The 23184-nt window shown below is 41.4% G+C and overlaps 1 long non-coding RNA gene across 1 annotated transcript in view; it reads left to right on the forward strand.

Annotated features, from left to right (window-relative positions):
* The window catches only part of LOC139274718 (uncharacterized), a 28819-nt gene extending 6031 nt beyond the window's left edge, over positions 1-22788 (forward strand). Inside the window, exons 2-4 of the long non-coding RNA XR_011595578.1 lie at positions 4968-5098; positions 17304-17385; positions 22588-22788. This is a non-coding gene — a long non-coding RNA (uncharacterized lncRNA). The remainder of the gene's footprint in view (positions 1-4967; positions 5099-17303; positions 17386-22587) is intronic.
* Positions 22789-23184: the final 396 nt, after the last annotated feature.

Here is a 23184-nt window from a genome sequence, read left to right on the forward strand (position 1 = left end):
CAGGCGTAGGGATTGGTGGGGGGGGGGGGGTTTAAAGGAAAGTTTACAAACATTAAACACTTCAGTTTTACAAATAAAGAGCCATCATCAATAATAAATGATAAAAACATCAATAAATCAGCCAATAAATCAATCAAAAAATTAATAAATAAAACATTTTCTACGTACCGACTGCAGCACCGGGAGCCCTCCAACAGCGTGCTGGGATTGCCCCCCCCCCCCCACAGTCTCTATCTCTCTCTCTGTCTGTCTGTGTGTGTCTCTCACTCTCTGTCTGCCAGTGTCTGTGTTTCTGACAGTGAGGGGGGGGGGCAGGGGGAGTGGAGGGAGGCAAAGAGGGGGGGGGGAAGGAGAAGGGGGGAGGGAAGAAGGAGAAGGGGGGGAAGGGGAAGGGGAAGGGGAAGGGGGTGGGGAGGCTGAATGGGTCGGGCCCGGCAGCTGGACCCAAGATTTCAGGCAGGGTCCGTCCCCAGCATCAGATTTACAGGTAGGTGGCGTTGGGCCGGGTCGGGAGCGCGGGTCGGGTCGGGGGGGAGCGCGGGTCGGAGCGGGTCGAGGTCGGTGGGGGGGGGAGGAGGAGGGAGGTCGGTTCGGGGCGGGGGGAGGGGAGGTCAGGTTGGGTCGGGTGGGGTCAGGAGGTCGGGTCGGGGAGGTGGTGGGAGGGAGTTCGGTTCGGGTCAGGTCCAGGGGCGGGGGCGGGGGTCGGGGTTGGTCCGGGGGCGGAGCGGGGGCGGGGTGGGAAGAGATGGAACGGGAGTCGGGTCGGGAGGAAGCAGGAGCTGGGCGTGGGAGGCGGCCTTATGCACGCAGCCCCAGTGAGGCCTTTTGGCCAGGGCTAGGGGCTGCGTGCTTCGGGCCCCTCCCACACCGTTTTGGGCACTTGGAGCTACTGCACATGCGCGCCCACTGTAGCGTGCATGTGCACAGGTCCCGGCATTGTTTTCAGCGCAGGGACCTAGCTCCGCCCCCCACAGCTCGTGCTGCGCCGCGCCGAGGGCCAGAGGACCAGCAGGGAGCCGGAGAATCTGGAAGTTTTTTTTAGGCGCACTTTGTGGCGCGAAAAACGGGCGTCCAGATCGGGGCTGCGCTGTTCTAGGCGCGGGCTGAAACTTGGGCCCTTTATTGCTTTCTTAGTCATTCTTTGCTGTCGTTTAAAATTTTCCCAATCTTCTAGTTTCCCACTAACCTTGGCCACCTTATACGCATTGGTTTTTAATTTGATACTCTCCTTTATTTCCTTGGTTATCCACAGCTGGTTATCCCTTCTCTTACCGCCCTTCTTTTTCACTGGAATATATTTTTGTTGCGCACTATGAAAGAGCTCCTTAAAAGTCCTTCACTGTTCTTCAATTGTGCCACCGTTTAGTCCTTGTTTCCAGTCTACTTTAGCGAACTCTGCCCTCATCCCACTGTAGTCCCCTTTGTTTAAGCATAGTACGCTCGTTTGAGACACTACTTCCTCACCCTCAATCTATATTACAAATTCAACTATACAGTGATCACTCATTCCGAGAGGATCTTTTACTTGGAGATCGTTTATTATTCCTGTCTCATTACACAGGACCAGATCTAAGATCGCTTGCTCCCTTGTAGGTAGAACCCTTCAGACCAGTAACAGTTTACCACGGGATTGCTTGAAGTCTAACGAGCCAAGAGACTTAAGCCCCTGTGACATTTCCACCCATGCAGATGGAATGTAGAACTACAACAACTAGTATTTATATTGCATCTTTAACGTCGTAAAATGTCCCAAGGCACTTCACAGGAGAGTTATCAAACAAAGTTTGACACCGAACCACTTAAGGAAAAACTAAGACATTTGGGGGTAGGTTTTAAGAAGCATCTTAGAGGTAGGGAGGCGTAGAGTTTTAGGGAGGGAATTCGAGTTTAGGGCCTTGACAGCTGAAGGCATGGCCGCCAATGATGGAGCGATTAAAATCGAGGATGCTCAAGATGCTAGAATTGTAGGAGCGCAGATATCTCAGCATTGTAAGGCTGGAGGATATTAGAGATAAGGAGGGGCGAGGCTATGAAGGGATTTGAAAACCAACCTAATTTAAACTCACTAAGAAGAAAAAACATTACCTAGTGGATAGTATTTACAGCAGTGAAACAGGCCATTCGGTCTAGCAGGTCCAAGCCAGTGTTTTATGCTCCACACAAGCCTTCTCCCACCTTCTCGAGCCCCATTTATATTTTCTTCTACTCCTTTCTCCCTCGTATGTTTATCTAGCTTCTCCTTAAATGCATCTGTGCTAGTTGCCTTCACTACTTGTGGTAATGAGTTCCACATTGTAACCACTCTCTGGGTAAAGAAATTACTCCTGAGTTCCCTATTGGATTTATTAGTGACTGTCTTATATTTATTGCCCCTAGTTCTGGTATTACCCGCAAGTGGAAATATCTTCTCTACCTCTACCTCTATCCTATCAAACCCTTTCATAATCTTACAGACCTCTATCAGGTCACCCCTCTTTTTTTTTCCAGAGAAAAGAGACCCAGCCTGTTCAATCTTTCCTGATAGTTATAACCTCTCAGTCCTGGTGTCATTCTAGTAAATCCTTTTCACATAGGATATATGACACAGAATCAGGCCATTCGGCCCAACCAATTCATGCCGACATTTATGCTCCACTCGAGCCTCCTCCCGTCTTTCCTCATCTAAATCTATCAGCATAACCCTCTATTCCTTTCTCCCGCATATGCCGGTCTATTCGCTTCAACCACTCCCTGTGGTAACGCATTCCACATTCTCACCACTGTTTAGGTAAAAAAAAAAGTTTCTTTTGAATTCCTTATTGGATTTCTTGGTGACTATCTTATATTGATGGCCTCCAGTTATGCTCTTCCCCATAAGTGAAAACATTTTCTCTGTATCCACTCTATCAAAACCTTTCAGAATTTTAAAGACATCTATTAGGTCACCCCTTGGCCTTTTTTCAAGAGAGAAGAGACCCAGCCTGTTCATCCTTTGTACCTTCTCCAGTGCCTTTTATATTCTTTTAAAAATATGTACTCTTTAAGTGTGGTCTAACCAAGGTTCTCTACAAGTTTAACTTCTACTTTTTCAATTATATCCCTCTTGCAATTAATCCCAGTGCTTTGTGTTTTTTTTATGGCATTATTAACCTGCGTCAGTACTTGTAGTGATTTTAGTACTGTAGAAATAAAAAATACAAATGCTTTCCTGTGATGTGAAATGTGATGAAACTTCCTATTCATAACTCCAACAATTCTTAACTGGTGTTCAGTTGCCTAGTTAATTAACTCATTTAGTTATGTTTCAAATCATTACTTTTGTACAGAAATCTTAACATTGTCTCTGATAAGTATTGCACATCAATAACAAAATTGTTAGTTTTAAAAATTCTCCATAAATGATAAATTGGGCTATGAAAAGACATGAGACATTTCTTAGTCTAGCTAGCGAAGGTGTCATCATAAATCATGTTAGCAGCTGTATGTTCTAATTTGGATGATAAATTGCCCCTTGCCACAGGGGCATCATGGTTAGAGCTGTCCAGTGGACCTGACCGTGCCCCTGTTCTCTAAAGAAGCAGAAGAGGAAAGCTGGTGGTCGGAGACTTAATTCTGTTGAGACTTCAATAGTCCTTCATTTAGCTGTCTCTGTAGTATCATAATCTTAGTGTGGGTCAAAGTCTTGAAATGAACTTGCAGTGAATATGCCATTTTGGTTGTATTGGGATCAGTGTTAGCTGTGGAACCATGACCTTTGTACCTTGGTTGTTAATCTTTCAATATATTTGCATATGTCATCGTAAAAGTTAGTGGGTATGAAGAACACTAAATGAATCCCTTTTCAGTTTCTAACCACTTTTTAATATGATTATTCTTAATAGGAAATAATTGATAAATCCTTATAATTAAACTGTATTTACTTTATTATAAATTAGATTGTAGAAGAAAGATGTTCCCAATAATGTACCTTTCACTAGTTTGAACTTGTATCTCTCTGGTAAGGTAATATTCCAGATTTACATTTTCCCTACCCTTCATTATCTTGTACCTAAGATCATCAGATCCTTTATTTCCAGGCTGAAAATCCCCCATTTCTCTCCAGTCTTCCTTATAACTTAAACCCTTTTAACTAGGGATCAGTTTCATGGCTCTTTTATGCACTGCTTGCTGCTTCCCAGTGCTAGAATGTGTCTTTTGTTTTATGGTGAACTGTATATCATACTCAAGGTACAGTCTGTACTGTACAGTTTGATTATCATTTGCATTCTGCTGTTTTAGCTATTTTTAAATATTCTTCGTTTTGTTGCTCTGCATTGATTGAATATATTGAGCATTTAGCCTATTAAGACTCCTTGATTTCTTTTAACTTCATCCGTAGCTATTTCAACAGCATTCATGGAGTACTTTTGTTGCCTGTTTTTTCCTTCCTATGTTCAGTACTTTGTGTCTGAATTAAATTACATTTAGCAGTGTTCTATCCACAAACATAATTTTGTCAAACTTACCTGTAATTTCTGAGCTGCTTTCTTTGATTGCATTACCCCATCTGTTTTGGTATAATCTGCAAATTTGATTTATTTGCATTGAATATCACTAGTAGTTGTAACTTCGCAAAGGAAAACTTTTATGCTTTTTTTACACAAACTGAAAATGCCTGATTTAACTTTGGTGTATACTGTTTAAATTTTACTTAACCACTGTCTTATATAAGCTTGGAGCTTTAAATTGCCAATACATGAGGTCCATTCTAACCATTTTGTTAGTAGAATTTTATCAGCCTTGTACAATGTATCCCCATTCACGATTTTATCTGTGTTGCATAGGAGCAGCAAGTGAAATAAAAGCTGACAATTCTGAAAATGCAGATCAGTTCCATCACTTTCTGAAAAGAAAAAAGAACGATTGTTTTGGATGTAGACTCTTTGTTAGAACGTGGAAAATTAAAATCATGACTTCATTAGTTTATATGTCATTCTAAACTGTTACAGATGGCAAATATCTTCATCAGACCTCTGATGCATACAATTTGAAAATTCCTCTTGTAAGAAATGCAGGAGATCTGGATTGGTCCTTTATCTACTGCAGTGCCATTTTGGTGAATTTGGTGAATATGATGAAGGTAAAATTCTATATTTGTTTCTTATGATTAGTAGTACCTGCAAAAGATAGTTTACAAAGGATTCTGTTGGGGAGCTTTGTAAACTGCTCTGTTTAAAGGTTTTTTAAATGTATGTAATTTACAAAGAATTTATATATTTGAGTTGGATTGGATTTTTGCTGGGACTATGATGAATACCATTGCCGTTTACCCATCTGATACTATAATGTGGATATCTTATAATTCTGAGTTTCCAGCATCAAAACATCCAGTACCTCAAAACAAGTCTTTATTGTCCAGTTAAATTACATAGTCGTAGAATGGTATGGGTTCATTTAATTGGGAAACACATGCATCTATTCAAGTGCTAGCTTTTTGAAAGTGGCAGTATTAATCCAAAATAGGATATGTGGTTTGGTACATTATAGAAACATAGAAATTTACAGCGCAGAAGGAGGCCATTTTGGCCCATCGTGTCCACGCCAGCCGACAACCAGCCGCGTGGCCCTCCGTCAGCAGCCCTGAAGATTGCATATAAACCAATGAATAATGGTGGAAAGGTAAAGAGCACCCAGTCCGCCCCACACAACTGCGACACCCCTTACACTGAAACATTCTACATTCCACCCCAACTGGAGCTATGTGATCTCCTGGGAGAGGCAAAAATTATGGAAATAAATCTTTACAATTAAATTTAGGGAGATGATTTTGATGTCAGCCATGTTGTAATACAATACTTAATTTATATGAGCCCCTATACTGTTTAAAATGTCTCCAAGAGCTTCAGAGATGAATTTCTTGATGTGGTATGTCTGTTCTGTAGGCGAATACTGTGGGTTATTGTGGCAGTAAGTGTGTACTGTGATGTGATGCACTTTGTTGGTGGGTCACGGTTTATTGAAAAGCTCTTCTGACTGGAAGGGTGTGAGGAGTGAGGGAGAAATCATTGCTTGTTCCTCATTCTAGTGTATTCATGTGTTTGGGTCTTCTGTTGGTGAGATTGCAAACTGGGGAAAAGACCCTCTTTCGGTCACTGGGTAGAGAAATTTAAAAAGCTGATTTTATTGCCTGAGCCTATTTGCCTAGTTCAGCTGCTATTTTTTTTTAATGGTGAGAAGCTATAAACACCAACATTTAAGAGAGATTTAAGTGTACTCATACAGGAAAAACAAAGTTAGTATGCAGGTGCAGCAAGCGATTAAGAAGGCAAATAGCACGGCTTTATTACTAGGGGGTTAGCGTACAAGAGTAAAGAAGTTTTGCAACAATTGTAAGGGCTTTGGCGAGACCACACTTGGAGTACTGTGTACAGTTTTGGTCTTATCGAAGTAAGGTTGTACTTGCCTTAGATGCAGTGTAATGACGGTTTACTGGACTAATCCCTGGGATAAGAGGGTTATCCTATGAGGAGAGATTGAGTAGATTAGGCCTACGCTCTTTGGAATTTAGAAAAATGAGAGGTGATCTCATTGAAACATATAAGATTCTGAGCGGGATTGACAGGATAGATGCTGAGAGATTGTTTCCTCTGTCTGGAAAGTCCAGAATTAGGGGACATAGTCTCAGGATAAGGGGTTGGCCTTTTAAGACTGAGACGAGGAGGAACTTCACTCAGGGTTGTGAATCTTTGGAATTTTCTGCCCCAAAAGGGTGTGAAGCTCAGTCTTTTGAGTACATTCAAGGTTGAGATAGATAGATTTTTGGACTCTAGGGGAATCAAGAGATATTGGGATAGGGCAGGAAAGTGGAGTTGAGGTCGTAGATCAGCCATGGTCTTATTGAATTGGTGGAGCAGGCTTGAGGGGCCGTATGGCCTATTCCTGCTCCTAATTCTTATGTTCTGATGGCCATGACATGTACAGGTTCCTATTAGATGTTAGATGAGCAGGAGGTTCTCATTTGCTCACTGGTTTATTCTCATTTGTTGGCATGTCAGTTCCCACAAAATTATATTGCATTCTTAGCAAGGTACAGAGTCACAGCCAAATGCAGTCCCGTTTGTAAGTACGAGTGAAGACATTAATCAGCCTATAGATGATAGTATTTAACCAGCAAGATAACATTCATTGACTGCACTGAGCCGGTGTCTTGGAAAACAGTCTCCTCATCCTGCCTCCCACCTGGTGGAAATGGATGAAGCTTTAACCAGAATGGGTTGTTCTTATTGTAAGCACTCTGAATTTCTTACCAGGGCAGCTATCTGATGTGGCACCCCAACCTCTGCAGGTAAGGGATTTCGAATTAAACAGTTGACATAGTGCAGAACAAAAATATACACACTCCACTGTCAGCGAAAAAAGGTTAGGAGCAAAACAACTACAGTGAAAGATCATATTTTATGTTTGAATGGGGGTAGAACTAACTAAGCAGAGGAATTCTTGTCTGCTGCTATTTTTTGGATGTAGATCTAAACTTCTAGACTAGAATTTAATGGTTCATATACTATTTAGCACAATCTTTATAGTGCTGTGTGATTGTAAAATTGTATTTTACTGCAGTGGTGAAACACCTAATGTTACATGACGTCCTCAAACAGTGGAAAAAAATTCCCTTTTGCAAAGCAAATGTGCTACTCGGTCCACAGATGAGCAAAATCACAAGGAAGATATAAAACATTGCAGTATAGATAAATGAAGCTCCTTCAACTGCATTGCAAGTATTGAAAGTCCAAGTTACTGCACCTGGAACAGTCAGGACTATACCAATTGGCTGATGGTCAGGGATACCTCCAATGGCTAGACCTATGAGGGAGCCATTTAAGAATAGTGCAACCCCAAAGAGAACTCCAATACAAAGAGCCAGGTGCTGGCAGTCCCAGGTCAAGGTGCAGCGGTGACTAGTAGAACCTATCAGAGGAGTGAAGATCAATCTTAGGATTGAGTTAAGAAACCAGTTGAGGCTGTCGTACTGTTCTGGAAGACCTATCTGCAACAATACTGGTGTTACCAAGGCAGTTTCCATAGCATAACAGAACTCTCTGCCAAACATCACTGCACCATGAATCATCCATAATTTGACAAGGAATGTGATCGATGGACTCCTCACTAACTATTTCATCACCATTCTCCTTGTCTGTCTTTGCAGCATCCGAAAAAACAGCATCAGTTTCCACATGTGCGCTGACGACACCCAGCTCTACCTCGCTACCATTTCTCTCGACCCCTCCACGGTCTCTAAATTGTCAGACCGCTTGTCCAATATCCAGTTCTGGATGAGCAGAAATTTTCTCCAATTGAATATTGGGAAGACCGAAGCCATTGTTTTTGGCCCCTGCCACAAACTCCGTTCCCTAGTCTCTGATTCCATCCCTCTCTCCAACTTCTGTCTGAGGCTGATCCAGATTGTTCACAACCTTGGTGTCATATTTGAATCTGAAGTGAGCTTTCGACCACATATCCGCAGCATAATGAAGACTACCTATTACCACCTCTAACATGGCCAGTCTCTGCCCTTGCCTCAGCTGAAGCCCTCATCCATGCCTTTGTTACCTATAGATTTGACTATTCCATTGCACTCCTGGCTAGCCTCCAACATTCTACCCTACGTAAACTAGAGGTGATTTAAAACTAGGCTGCCCATGTCCCAACTCGCACTAAGTCCCGCTCACCCATCACCCCTGTGCGTGCTGGCTTACATTGGCTTGTGGTTAAGCATCGACTCGATTTCAAAATTCTCATTCTTATTTATAAATCCCTCCATGGCCTCGCCCATCCCTATCTCAGTAATCTCCTCCAGCCCCACAACCCCCCCACCCCCTGAGATATCTGCGCTCCTCGAATTCTGCCCTGTTGAGCATCCCTGATTATAATTGCGCAACCATTGGTGGCCGTGCCTTTTGTTGCCTAGGCCCCAAGCTCTGGAACTCCCTGCCTAAACCATTCTGCCTCTACCTCTCTTTCTCCTTTAACATAAGAACATAAGAATTAGGAGCAGGGATAGGTCATTCAGCCCCTCGAGCCTGCTCCGCCATTCAATGAGATCATGGCTGATCTTCTACCTCAACTCGACTTTCCTGCACTATACCCATATCCCTTGATTCCCTTAATATCCAAATATCTATCGATCTCTGCCTTGAATATGCTCAAAAGACTGAGCCTCCACAGCCCTCTGGGGTAGAGAATTCCAAGGATTCACCACCCCTGAGTGAGGAAGTTTCTCCTCATCTCAGTCCTAAATGACTGACCCCTTATTCTGTGACCCCTGGTTCTAGACTCCCCAGCCAGAGGAAACATCCTCCCTGTTAAGCCTTGTAAGAATTTTGTATGTTTCAATGAGATCACCTCTCATTCTTAAACTCTAGAGAATATAGGCCAAGTCTACTCAATCTCTCCACATAAGACAATCCCCCCATCCCAGGAATCGGTCTGGTAAACCTTTGTTGCACTCCCTCAATGGCAAGTATGTCCTTCTAAAACTACACAATACTGCAGGTGCGGTCTCACCAGGGTTCTTTATAATAGCAGTAAGACGTCTTTACACTCGTACTCCAATCCTAGTGTGGCTCTTTGTCGGCCGGCGCGGACACGAAGGGCCAAAATGGCCTCCTTCTGCGCTGTAAATTTCTATGTTTCTATTGTAATAAAGGCCAACATACCATTTGCTTTCTTAATTGCTTGCTGTACCTGTATGTTAACTTTCAGTGATTCGTGTACAAGGACACTCTGGTCCCTCTGAACACCAACATTTCCCAATCTCTCGCCATTTAAAAAATAATCTGCTTTTCTATATTTCCTACAAAAGTGGATAACTTCATATTTCTCCACATTATATTCCATTTTCCATGTTCCACTCACTTAGCCTGTCTATATCCCCTTGAAGTCTCTGCATCCTCCTCACAACTTACAGGGTATTGATGAGGCCGCACCTGGAGTACTGCATGCAGTTCTGGACACCTTAAGGAAGGATATACTAGCTTTGGAGGGGGTACAGAGACTATTCACTTGGCTGATTCCGGTGATGAGGGGGTTACCTTATGATGATAGATTGAGTAGACTGGGTCTTTACTCCTTGGAGTTCAGAAGGATGAGGGGTGATCTTATAGAAACATTTAAAATAATGAAAGGGATAGACAAGATAGAGGCAGAGAGCTTGTTTCAACTGGTCGGGGAGACTAGAACTAGGGGGCACAGCCTTAAAATACGGGGGAGCCAATTTAAAACCGAGTTGAGAAGGAATTTCTTCTCCGAGGGTTGTGAATCTGTGGAATTCTCTGCCCAAGGAAGCAGTTGAGGCTAGCTCATTGCATGTATTCAAATCACAGATAGATAGATTTTTTAACCAATAAGGGAATTAAGGGTTATGGGGAGTGGCGGGTAAGTGGAGCTGAGTCCACGGCCAGATCAGCCATGATCTTGTTGAATGGTGGAGCAGGCTCGAGGGGCTAGATGGCCTACTCCTGTTCCTAATTCTTATGTTCTTCTTCCCACCTAGTTTTGTATTATCAGCAAACTTGGATATATTACATTTGGTCCCCTCATCCAAATCATTGATATAGATTGTGACTAGCTGGGGCCCAAGCACCGATCCTTGCAGCACCCCACTAGTTACAGCCTGCCATCCCAAAAATGACCAGTTTATTCCTACTCTCATTTTCTGTCCGTTAACCAATCCTCAATCCATGCTAGTATATTACTCCCAATCCTATGAGCCCTAATTTTATTCAATAACCTCTTGTGGCACCTATTGAATGCCTTCTGAAAATCCAAATACACCACATACACTCGGTCCCCCCGCCCCCTCCTTATCTATTCTGCTAGTTACAATCTCAAAAAACTCAACAGATTTGTCAAACATGATTTCCCTTTCATAAATCCATGTTGACTCTGCCCAATCCTATTATTATTTTTGAAGTGCCCTGTTACTATGCCCTTAATAATAGATTCTAGCATTTTCCCTACTACTGATGTAACTGGTCTGTAGTTCCCCATTTTCTTGCTCCCTCTCTTAAATAGTGGAGTTACATTTGTTACCTTCCAATCTGCGGGAACTGTCCTAGAATTTATGGAATTTTGGAAGATGACAACCAAAGCATCCACTATCTCTTTATAGATGCTCCTTCAAACATAACTCTTTGACCAAGCTTTTGGTCACCTGCGTTAATTTCTACTTGTGCGGCTCAATGACAAATTGTTTATCTCATAATATTCCTGTGAAACGCCTTGGATGTTTCACTACGTTAACGGTGCTATTATAAATAAAGTTGTTGCATAGATTCTGTGTCGTCATTCTGTGGAGCCATTGCTGCCATAAAAAATATATAATATATGCTTTTTTTGGAAAAAAGCTTGAATTAAGAAGTCTTTTCCTCTGGTTTTCTATTTCAGTTGTAGGCTTCGTATTTTTCTTCCACAATTTCCCTCAAATGTATTAAAAAAAAAACGTGCACCAAAAGAAAACTGTTTGGTAGAAACTTTGGATTATGGCTTGTTTATTGTCTATTTAAAAATCCATATTGATTGCCATTCAGTTAATACTAGTTGGATTATAGAAGAGGTGTTTTCTTTGCAGTGTAGAGATAGGAAGACGACACGAAAAGCTGATCCTCTGTTACTCCCCAGTCGGGTCAATTGATGAAGCAGTACCTCTAGACGGAGTTGGTGTTCCACGGTCCGTGTCCGGTTGGGGCCCCGGGTCGGTGGGTGAGGGTGGAAGCCTGGTGCTGAAGGATGTGGTGCTGCCTGCAGTCAGAGTCAAGCAAGTGTGTGTCACTGGGCTAGGGAAATTGCAATCAGAAAATGTAAACATGCAGGAAAATATTACGAGGTCGGCAGGAAACAAATAAAAGCATGGAGAAGACATCAACTTAAACCCCTGCTCCCAGCCTGGCAATTGTGTATAAATTGATTGTTGGCCAACTGATGTTGGTGCCGTTCCTCCTCCTCCTCCTCCTCCTCCTCCTCCTCCTCCTCCATCTCCATTGAAGTCAGATGACTCCTTACCTCTCCACCCCCACCACTGAGCAGAATTTGACCAAACAAATGTGCACCCTACCTCAGCACAAAGCTGTAGAATTAATCTCATTGGCCAATTCACCCACTCCAACGAGCCATAACAGGCCAAAGTTAAGAGTGGCGAAAATAGAGATTCTGCAAGCAAGAAATGGTGAACAACCCATCTCTCCCTGTTGAGCAGATATTATAGATATCAAAATCATAGAAAGTAAATTCATAATCCATAGAGAAAAATGCACGAACACCCACCTTTGAGCCAAGATTTGCCTTCCCTACCTCAACAAACACGCATTAGGCAATGGATGCTCTGACACCAGTGACGCCCCATGCCTGGTGAGTAGAGTTAGGGTAACCACTCACTCCCCACACCACTGAGCATAAAACTTATCACCTACCCCACAACGTCCACTGATCAGAAATAAGGGAATCTCGCCCCCTTGCCCCATGAGCTGAAATCAGGGCACCCATACCGGAACAGTAATCACACATTGCTATTCCCCACCCTGCAGAAATCCCCTAATTAACCCCCCCCCCCCCCCCCCCCCCCCCAGCTAAGCAGAAAGATGGCCATCAACCTCAAGCCCATCAACGCCTGTTATTATTAGGTTACGAACAACAATGAGGTCGCAACCACCTCCCCACTATGCTGAAATCTGCATACCCACAACAATGAACAGAACCAGAATACAATCCCTCCAGAAGATCTCAGACAATCCACCACATTGAACAGAAATGCCATCAGAAAACTCCCCTCCTCCACTAAACAGAAATCCCACTGTTTATCTCCCATCCACTTCACAGCAGAAATTTGACCAAACCGGCTATTGAGGGCAAAGTTAGCTTTCCCTGCCCTCTACTGAGGATAGAGGTCCTGCCATTCCCCCGGTTAGACATCAGATTTGAGGTTAGGATTTCAACAATTTAGTGTCCCCCACGTTCTCCCCACTGAGTATAAAGACAACTTTTCCTCCACCTTTACCAAAGAAATGTTTGCTCACCGGCCTCTTTCTTTCCCTCCCACTCTGAGCATAAGCTCTACCTTCATCTTTCTCCGGCTAACAGAAAATCCTCTTTCTCTGCTGAGCTGAAGCTTGTCCTTCCCTCCTCCCTACTGAGAATAGATTCGTCTGGTGCTGTCTCCCATGAAGAGTAACTCAACCCCACCTGGCAAGAAGGAACCCCCCCTCCACACTACACCACCGGCTGAGAAACAACTGTTGTGTGTTCCAGCATCTCACTTAGAAGCAACTAGCACCATCCCTCACCTTGATCCAAAAAACTGCCAGCTAACGTTATCCCTATCCACAAGTGGATTAGCTCTCTTTCTCTTCCCTACAACCCCCGTCCCCCACAACGGAGATGGAATTGGGCCCTGGCCAATGTTCCCTTTAATGTTTGGGGGGGTGCACGGCCCACTCAAAATACTGCGCATGCGCGTTTTTTCCTATTTAAAAGTCGGTGAGCCAGCTGTGCAGGAGCTGTAGAGCGCGGCTGGGCAGCTTAAAGGGAACATTGGCCCTGGCTCAGCAGCTCCCCAGTCAATCCCACTGTCCTCCATCCACTGTTTTCCCCCTTTCCCTTTTCTCCTTCCCTATCCACAGACCATCTCCATCCACATCTCCTCCCACCTTTCCACACTCGCTGTCTCCCCTCAACATCACTGAAAAAAATGGAGCCTGGACCAGTGCCGCACACCTCCTCATTGACTTCTGTTGTTTCCTCTATTCCGCCACCTTCTCCAGCCCTGTGCACCTAAAAGGAATAGTGGCCCAACCATGACTAACAAAATAAATTAAGGTTAGTATTAGATCCAAAGAGGAGTTATACAAAGTTGCCAGAAAAAGTAGCAAGCCTGAGGATTGGGAGTAGTTTAGAATTCAGCAAAAAAAGGACCAAGAGATTGATTAAGAGGGGAAAAATAGAGTATGAGAATAAACTTGCAAGGAACATAAAAAAACGACTGCAAAAGTTTCTACAAGTACGTAACAAGAAAAAGATTAGTGAAGACACATAGGTCCTTTACAGACATGAATGGGGAGAATTTGTAATGGGGAACAAGTAAATGGCAGAACAATTAAATAAATACTTTGGTTCTGTCTTCACGGAAGAAGACACAAATAACGTCCTAAAAATGCTAGGGAACTAAGGGTCTAGTGAGCAAGAGGAATGAAAGGAAATGATTATTAGTAAGAATATAGTGCTGGAGAAACTAATGGGACTGAAGGGCGATAAATCCCCAGGGCCTGATGAAATGCATCCCAGAGTACAAAAGAGGTAGCCATGGAAATAATAGATGCATTGGTTGTCATCTTCCAAAATTCTATAGATTATGGAACGGTTCCTGCAGATTGGAGCGTGGCAAATGTAACCCCACTATTTAAAAAAAGAGGGAGAGAGAAAATGGGAAAGTACAGACCGCTTAGCCTAACATCAGTAGTAGGGAAAATGCTAGAGTCTATTATAAAGGATGTAATAACGGCACACTTGGATAATAATAACAGGATTAGACAAAGTCAATATGGATTTATGAAGGGAAAATCATGTTTGACAAGCCGCCTGGAGTTTTTTGAGGATGTAACTGATAGAATAGATAAGGGAGAACCAGTGGATGTAGTGTATTTGGATTTTCAGAAGGCCTTTGATAAAGTCCCACATAAGAGGTTAGTGTGCAAAATTAAAGCACATGGGATTGGGGGTAATGTACTGGTATGGATTGAAAATTGGTTAACTGACAGGAAACAGAGTAGGAATAAACGGGTCTTTTTTGGGGTGGAGAGCAGTCAGGTACCACAGGGATCAGTGTTTGGGCCCCAGCTATTCACAATATATATATATATATATATATATATATATAAATTATTTGGATGAGGGAACCTGTTCGCTATGTATACTTGTATTTACTCTGTACAGCCACCAGAGGGCTCATTCCCTGGAGTCCCAAGGGATCCCATAATCCCTTGGGAGCACAGGTATTTAAGGAGGCTTCACAGGTTGGAGAGGCACTCTAGAGACCTGCAATAAAAGACTATGGTCACACTTTACTTTGAGCTCACAGTGTTCAGTCTGACTCTTTCTCCATACACAATAGAACCAAATGTAATATTTCCAGGTTTGCTGATGACACAAAACTAGATGAAATTGTGAGTTGTGAGGAGGATGCAAAGATGCTGCAAGGTGATTTAGATAGGTTGAGTGAGTGGACAAACACATGGTAGATGCAGCATAACGTGGATAAATGTGAAATTATCCACTTTGGTAGGAAAAACATAAGGACAAAGTATTATTTAAATAGTGATGGATTGGGAAGTGTCGATATACAGGGGGACCTGGGTGTCCTTGTACACCAGTCATTGAAAGCAAACATGCAGGTGCAGCAAGCAGTTAGGAAGGCAAATGGTATATTGGCCTTCATTGCAAGAGAATTTTGAGTACAGGAGCAAGGATGTCTTACTACAGTTATACAGGGCCTTGGTGAGACCGCACCTGGAGTATTGTGTGCAGTTTTGGTCTCTTTACCCAAGAAAGGATATATTGCCACGGAGGGAGTGCAGTGAAGGTTCACCAGACTGATTCCTGGGATGGCAGGACTGTAGTATGAGGAGAGATTGGTCGACTAGGCCTGTATTCACTAGAGTTTAGAAGAATGAGGGGGGAATCTTATCGAAATGTATAAAATTCTGACTGGGTTGCATAGACTGGATGCAGGGAGGATGTTTCCCCAGACTGGATGCAGGGAGGATGTTTCCCCTGACTGGGAAGTCTAGAACAAGGGGTCACAATCTCAGGATACGGTGTAGGAAATTTAGGATGGAGATGAGAATTATTTTCACTCGGTGGTGAACCTGTGGAATTCTCTACCACAGAAGGCTGTGGAGGCAAAGTCACTGAATATATTTAAGAGGGAGATAGATAGATTTCTAGACACAAAAGGCATCAAGGGGTATGGGGGGGAAAGCGGGAATATGGTGTTGAGGTAGAGGATCAGCCATGATCATATTGAATGGCGGTGCAGGCTCGAAGGGCCGAATGGCTCCTATTTTCTGTGTTTCTATGTTAATCTCTCTCCTTCCTTACCTGTGTCATCCTCTTCTCTCCTTTACCTGTGTCATCCTCTACTGCTTTTCTCTCTCCCCTCCCCTAACTGAGTCCAGTTATCTTGTTTATTTCTAATTTGTTTGAGCTTAATACTGGATTTAGTTTTGACTCCCATCTGTGCAATGACACAGCAGATCGACTAGTTTACTAAAAAAATGTGGTCAGCATTTCTTATAGTTCATGTATTATAATAGAAAAGTTGAATTTAATTATATCAAGTATTTTATATTCAAGTTCTGTTGGAAATTTTAAAAACTAGGAGGTCTTTTTAGATGTAGAAGAGTAATTTCTGAAGACTTCAGAAATTGTAATTCATACTAAAATGTATCTAATATACAAAAGTTTTCCTAAAGTTTGAGGTTGGGGTGAGTGAGTGTAATACAATGGGCATATTATGCTTAAAGATTGATGATAAATTGCAGTACTAGAGCTTGGGTGTCTTTTTATAAAATCCCCGATTTAATTGGGACTAACTAGCTGATTTTACCAAAATGGAGTACATTAATGAAACACATAGGTTGGATTTGAAATTTGTTTTGAATGTTGAAAAATGTTATTTAAAAATGAAGCTGTAGCCTCAACAGTGTATTTAGATAGCATGATATCTAGACTTCAGAAGGTTTAGTGAGCTCACATTGGCTGTTGCATAGCTACCATTTCTCATTATGAATATTAATATGTAGAAGAGTTGTCAAAAATAAGAAATGCTGCATTTTGTAGTTTGTTAAAATTGAAACTTTAATCCCCATCACCAGAATCTTGGGATGTTGTTGTGTTGCTACATTTTCTCAACTTGTGTTTGGATCTGATTTTGAACATTTTGAAATAGTTGTAAAAGTCCCTTGTTAGCTTGGCCAGCTTTTCTTAAAAGCTTCTCGTATTTATATATTTAAAATGGAAGAAAGTTGTGCGCATAATTTCATAGATATTTGCATTCCTTTGTATATTTTATAAAATCCTACAAGTGATCCAACTATATTAGTACCATATGAATATCTGCTTGGTACCTAATTGGGCTTAGATTTGTTCGCTGCAATGTAGTGAACTCTAGGAAAGGGTTAATGCTTTTTCAGATGTCTGTTGTAATTAAGATTTGTTGGATGCATTAAAAGTTTATAAAATGTTTGACCAAATTTTTTCTTTCTTTAGTGATTAATTTTGCACATTATAAATGATTACAGCTGATGACCATGTCTACATATTCTGGTAGCTGTTTGAAGGGATGCTAGATCCTAGGCTGATTCTTCAATGAATATGACAAAGGTAAATGTGATTAATGATTTGTAATAAAATATGAACAAATACTTTTGCAACTTGGCACATATTTTTGCTGGAACAATGAAGATTACCTTTGCCGTTTACCCATCTGATAGAAAAAATCATGTGGATTTCTGCTTGTTCTGAGTGTCCAGCAAGATAAAAATGTATTTATTTGGACTAAAATTTCAAATGAGCTGATGTCCAGGAGCGTTATTATCAAACACATCAGCATTTAGGCCACAATCTAAATTGGTTGTTTCATTCAATGCAAAGATGCCCACGCACCTTTGAAATAAATCATTCGATATTTTTTTCTATTCTACTTGTGTACCTTTTCAGATATGAAAATCTGATACACAATGTTTCTCCATGTCTTGACTCCTTGTAACTAATAACTGTTAAACATTTACTGTTAGTTGCTATTAACTCAATAACTGTCTCTTATTTGTGAGAATTACTGTCTATATAACAGGTTTATGTTACTTCAAACTTGCTTTACCAGTTTAAAGAAAACAAACCTAAATTATACAGCATATTATAGAATTAGGTAGGCCTTATAAACTAGTGTTACGGATGAAGAGCTGGAAAGTGGGATTAGGCTGGATAGCTCTTACGGCTGGCAAAACACAATGAGTCAAACGGCCGCCTCCCCTGCCCTAGTAAAGGATCCCCTTGGAATGAGTGATCGATCATAGCATGGTTGAATTTCAAATTCAGATGGAGGGAGAGAAAGTTGGATCTCAAACCAGCGTACTAAGCTTAAATAAAGGAGACTACAAAGGTATAAAGGCAAAGTTGGCTAAAGTGGACTGGGAAAATAGATTAACGTGTAGGATGGTTGATGAACAGTGGCATACATTTAAGGAGATATTCACAACTCTCAAGAAAAATATATTCCAGTGAGGAGGAAAGGGTGTAAAAGAAGATAGCCATCCGTGGCTAACTAAAGAAATGAAGGACGGTATCCAAATAAAAACAAGGGCATACAAAGTGGCCAAAACTAGTGGAAGGACAGAAGGTTGGGAAGCTTTTAAAAGCCAGCAAAGAATTACTTTAAAAAAATGATTAAGAAAGGGAAGATAGACTATGAAAGTAAACTAGCACAAAATATAAAAACAGATAGCAAGAGTTTTTACAGGTATATAAAAAGGAAAAGAGTGGCTAAAGTAAATGTTGGTCCCTTAGAAGACGAGACCAGGGAATTAGTAATGGGGAACATGGAGATGGCAGAAACTCTGAACAAGTATTTTGTATCACTCTTTACGGTAGAGGACACTAACAATATCCCAACATGGATAGTCAAGGGGCTATAGGGGGGAGGAACTTAACACAATCACAGTCACTAAGGAGGTGGTACTCTAAGATAATGGGACTAAAGGCGGATAAATCCCCTGGACCTGATGGCTTGCATCCTGGGGTCTTAAGACAAGTAGCAGCAGGGATAGTGGATGCATTGGTTGTAATTTACCAACATTCCCTGGATTCTGGGGAGGTTGCAGCAGATTGGAAAACTGCAAATGTAACACCCCTATTTTTAAAAAAAAAAGAGACAGACAAAAAGCAGGAAACTATAGACCAGTTAGCCTAACATCTGTGGTTGGGAAAATGTTGGAGTCCATTATTAAAGAAGCAGTAGCAGGACATTTGGAAAAACATAATTCAGTCAGGCAGAGTCAGCATGGATTTATGAAGGGGAAGTCATGTTTGACAAATTTGCTAGAATTCTTTGAGGATGTAACGAGCAGGATGGATAAAGAGGAACCAGTGGATGTGGTGTATTTGGACTTCCAGAAGGCATTTGACAAGGTGCCACATAAAAGGTTACTGCACAAGATAAAAGCTCACTGGGTTGGGGGTAATATATTAGCATGGATAGAGGATTGGCTAACTAACAGAGAACAGAGAATCGGGATAAATGGTTCATTCTCGTGTTGACAATAAGTAACTAGTGGGGTGCCGCAGGGATCAGTGCTGGGTCCCCAACTATTTACAATCTATATTAATGAGTTGGAAGAAGGGACCAAGTGTAACGTAGCCAAGTTTGCTGATGATACAAAGATAGGAGGAAAAGCAATGTGTGAGGAGGACACACACAAATCTGTAAAAGGACATTGACAGGCTAAGTGAGTGGGCAAAGATTTGTCAGATGGAGTATAATGTTGGAAAATGTGAGGTTATGCACTTTGGCAGAAAAAAAAATCAAAGAGCAAGTTATTGTTTAAATGGAGAAAGATTGCAAAGTGCTGCAGTACAGCGGGACCTGGGGGTACTTGTGCATGAAACATACAAGGTTAGTATGCAGGTACAGCAAGTGATCAGGAAGGCCAATGGAATCTTGGCCTTTATTGCAAAGGGGATGGAGTATAAAAGCAAGGAAGTCTTGCTACAGTTATACAGGGTATTGGTGAGGCCATACACGGAATACTGCGTACAATTTTGATTTCCATATTTAAGAAAGGATATACTTTGGAAGCAGTTCAGAGACTGTTCACAAGGTTGATTCCAGAGGTGAGGGGGTTGACTTATGAGGAAAGGTTGAGTAGGTTGGACCTCTACTCATTGGAATTCAGAAGAATGAGAGGTGATCTTAGAAGATTATGAGGGGGCTTGACGAGGTGGATGCAGGGAGGATGTTTCCATTGATAGGGGAGACGGGAAGTAGGGGGCATAATAGAATAAGGGGCCGCCCATTTAAAACTGAGATGAGGAGGAATTTCTTCTGAAGGTTGTGAATCTGTGGAATTTGCTGCCTCAGAACTGTGGAAGCTGGATCATTGAGTAGATTTAAGACAGAGATAGACAGTTTCTTAACCAATAAGGGGTTATGGGGAGCGGACAGGGAAGTGGACCTGAGTCCATGATCAGATCAGCCATGATCGTGTTAAATGGCGAAGCAGGCTCGAGGGGCCGTATGGCCTACTCCTGCTCCTATTTCTTATGTTCTTGTGATTCTATAATATGTTGATGCCTGAAGAAAATGATTTGCAAATGTTTAATTGTTTCTGTTGAAAACATTCAGAAAGTTTGAATTACTTGTAATCCTTAATAAGCCAAATTGGAGATGACCATAATTCCAGAAGATGCATGCATCAGTGGGAAAAGTTTTTAGAAATTTGCCCGTGTACACATTTAGTACATGGTGATTTGTAATCAACTCCACATGCTGTTACCTGTTCACTTTTTTTTTAATCTACATTCTTTTTCAGAAAATTGTTGCATCAGAGCTGTCTCCAATGTGACTGCCTGCTTCTGCACAGTATAAAAGGATTTGCTCTGACCTGTCCTATTAATTTTTCTCCATTAATGGGTAAATGTGTGCTCATATGCTAGTACTCATTTTTTAAATAAGCAGAATGCAAGTTGTATATTCCTGTCAATCTGCAGTTGATACCAGTTTATCTCTATGCTTGTTCAAGATTTCCCACCTCTTGCTGTCTCCGCAACAACTGGAACCTCAATTTCAGCTGAGGAACAGTGGTTTTGGGTACTTTATGTTGGATCTTCTGGATTTACTCCTGGAGCTGTTTAGAACTTGAAGTCTAGGAAACCTCCAAAGACCAAGGCAAAGATAAGTTGTAGTAAAAATAAATTTTGGGTTACTTTAACTGTTGCACTTCCCCTTTTAAGAGACTCCACCATAGTCTGCCATTAAGCATCAACTATTGGCCGATTTCAGAGCAGTGGTGTTGCAGATGGTATGTGACGAGGGAAAACCTAGAAGGAATAGGAGAGAAAATAAGATGGATCTTGGAGAGAGAATTTTCCCTGGAAAATAATGCAGTTTCTTTATATATGGGAGTAGATCTGAAAATACCCTTTTTTGAATGGATTTTGGTCATGATGTTGATTGAGAGCAATTGGATTTTATTTTGTAAGCTTCAGTTCATCCATAAGTTAAGCATTTCCGCATCATCTTCCCTGTTAAATAGATAATTTGTCTGAGTCCTGTTTTCAACAAGCTATTCATTTTCCCCTTTCTAAATTTAATGGGGTGGATGGGTGTGTCGGGGGAGGGGGGGGGGGGAATGAACGGATGGGCGGAGTTTTTCTCTAAAGCATTACTGACTGTAAGGGGGTTAAAAAGTATACTTAAGACTGAAATAAGGATATGGCATGAAATCAGGTTAAAGGGCGTAGCTCGTGCTTGTGTTCTTATCTTTAAAAACTGCAGAGCAAGGTTAAAACTGTAGAACAACACATTCCAATAGATTGAGGTTGGCTCCACATGCTATGGAGAGATGGGGATGGAGATGCTGCGAAACCCTCATCAGGCTGGCTGCTGAGTGGTTAACGAATCAATGTAGCGTCGCTGATAAGTTGTAGGCCAACCAGTGGTCGTAGATGATTGTACGCGAGGACCTCGCGCCTCGGAAACTGTATAACTGAAACCATCATTCGGGGAAGGTCCTGTCTTAGGTGGCTAAGATTGTAATGCTTCCCCTGCATATGCTTGAATAAAGCTTGTAAAGTGAATCCAAGGTTTCGTCTGATTAATTCTGTGGTCGTTATAAGGGCTGGTGTCGATTTCTTATTTCAGGGAATCCACCTTGAAGAAAAGTCTTTTTACCCCAAAACTGACCAATTTATTGATCCTCAACACTGCTAAACATTTAATGGCGTGCCCTGGCTAATGTTGAAACTGGACTTCAAAATGAGTGGATTATACATTTTTACTTGGTAAATTTTGATGCACACTTTGTATCAGTGTGCAGAATCTCTTGTTTTGAAGGAGATTTGTATGAAGATATCCTCGAGATGCACTTGCCCTTGTTTGATAATTGTTAAGTTAATAGCCATCTTCAGAACTTTTTCTGTTCAATTGTGTCCACTTTTTTTTCTTGTTATAGGACAAATGCAAAGATTTTTGAACTATTGTCTTGAGAAGGTTACTGATTGTGAAACTAAGGAAGTTAGCCTAACAAACAGTTGATGCAGCAGTGCTGTGTTAAATGGCAGTATCAATATTAATTCATTTTCTCCAACTCCGTGCATCTCATCCGTACACGGGATGTCATTAGCATTCACTTTTTTTAAACTGTAATATGTGTGCTACAAAATAAAAGAATATTCATAAGTCTTAATTTTATCGTTTTAAGAGGGCTCCCGATAGGGAGATTGCAATCTTTTCATATAATGTGCTACCCTGTATTTTGTTTTTACTTTGGATCTATATTTAAGAAACCATACTGCTGTTGTTTTTTGCAGAATGAAAAGACCAGCCTTTCAGCAGGAGCTAATTGAAAATGGTGATGTACCCCTCCGATGAATTATGATTTAACGCTAGATTCACGTTGTTTATACAGTTCTGTTTAGTGAATTGTGAGACTGATAAAAATGAGGAACTGCAGTGAAACTCGGTTACAAATTTGTTTTCAATTACACAGCAATAAAGTTACTACTTTTTAACTTGCTGTTTGTTTTTTCTTTTTAAATTAAATATACAATTTCCTGTTCAGACCATGGAAACTAACACTCAAGTGCTTATATATACAACCTGTTCTATTTTATACAACAACAGAGACTTTAAATGCTGAAAATTGCACACTAATTACCTAATTATCTGTTTCCTATAAAAGGTTGAAATGAATGGACTACTAACTAAAACAAAGAAACACACCAAACTAAAAATTGCAATTTCTGAGAAAACAATTTTGTCAAGAGAAATGAAGAAACTCATCCAATCACAGTGCAGTTGTAATAATCATTTAACACGTCTCCAGTGGCTAACTACACACTTAACTGGTATCAATGTCAACGTTTGTTTATTTGGCTATTTAGTGCAATTTGGTTGAAAATAACTGA

Source organism: Pristiophorus japonicus, chromosome 1 (assembly GCF_044704955.1).
Source record: "Pristiophorus japonicus isolate sPriJap1 chromosome 1, sPriJap1.hap1, whole genome shotgun sequence".
NCBI lineage: Eukaryota > Metazoa > Chordata > Chondrichthyes > Pristiophoridae > Pristiophorus > Pristiophorus japonicus.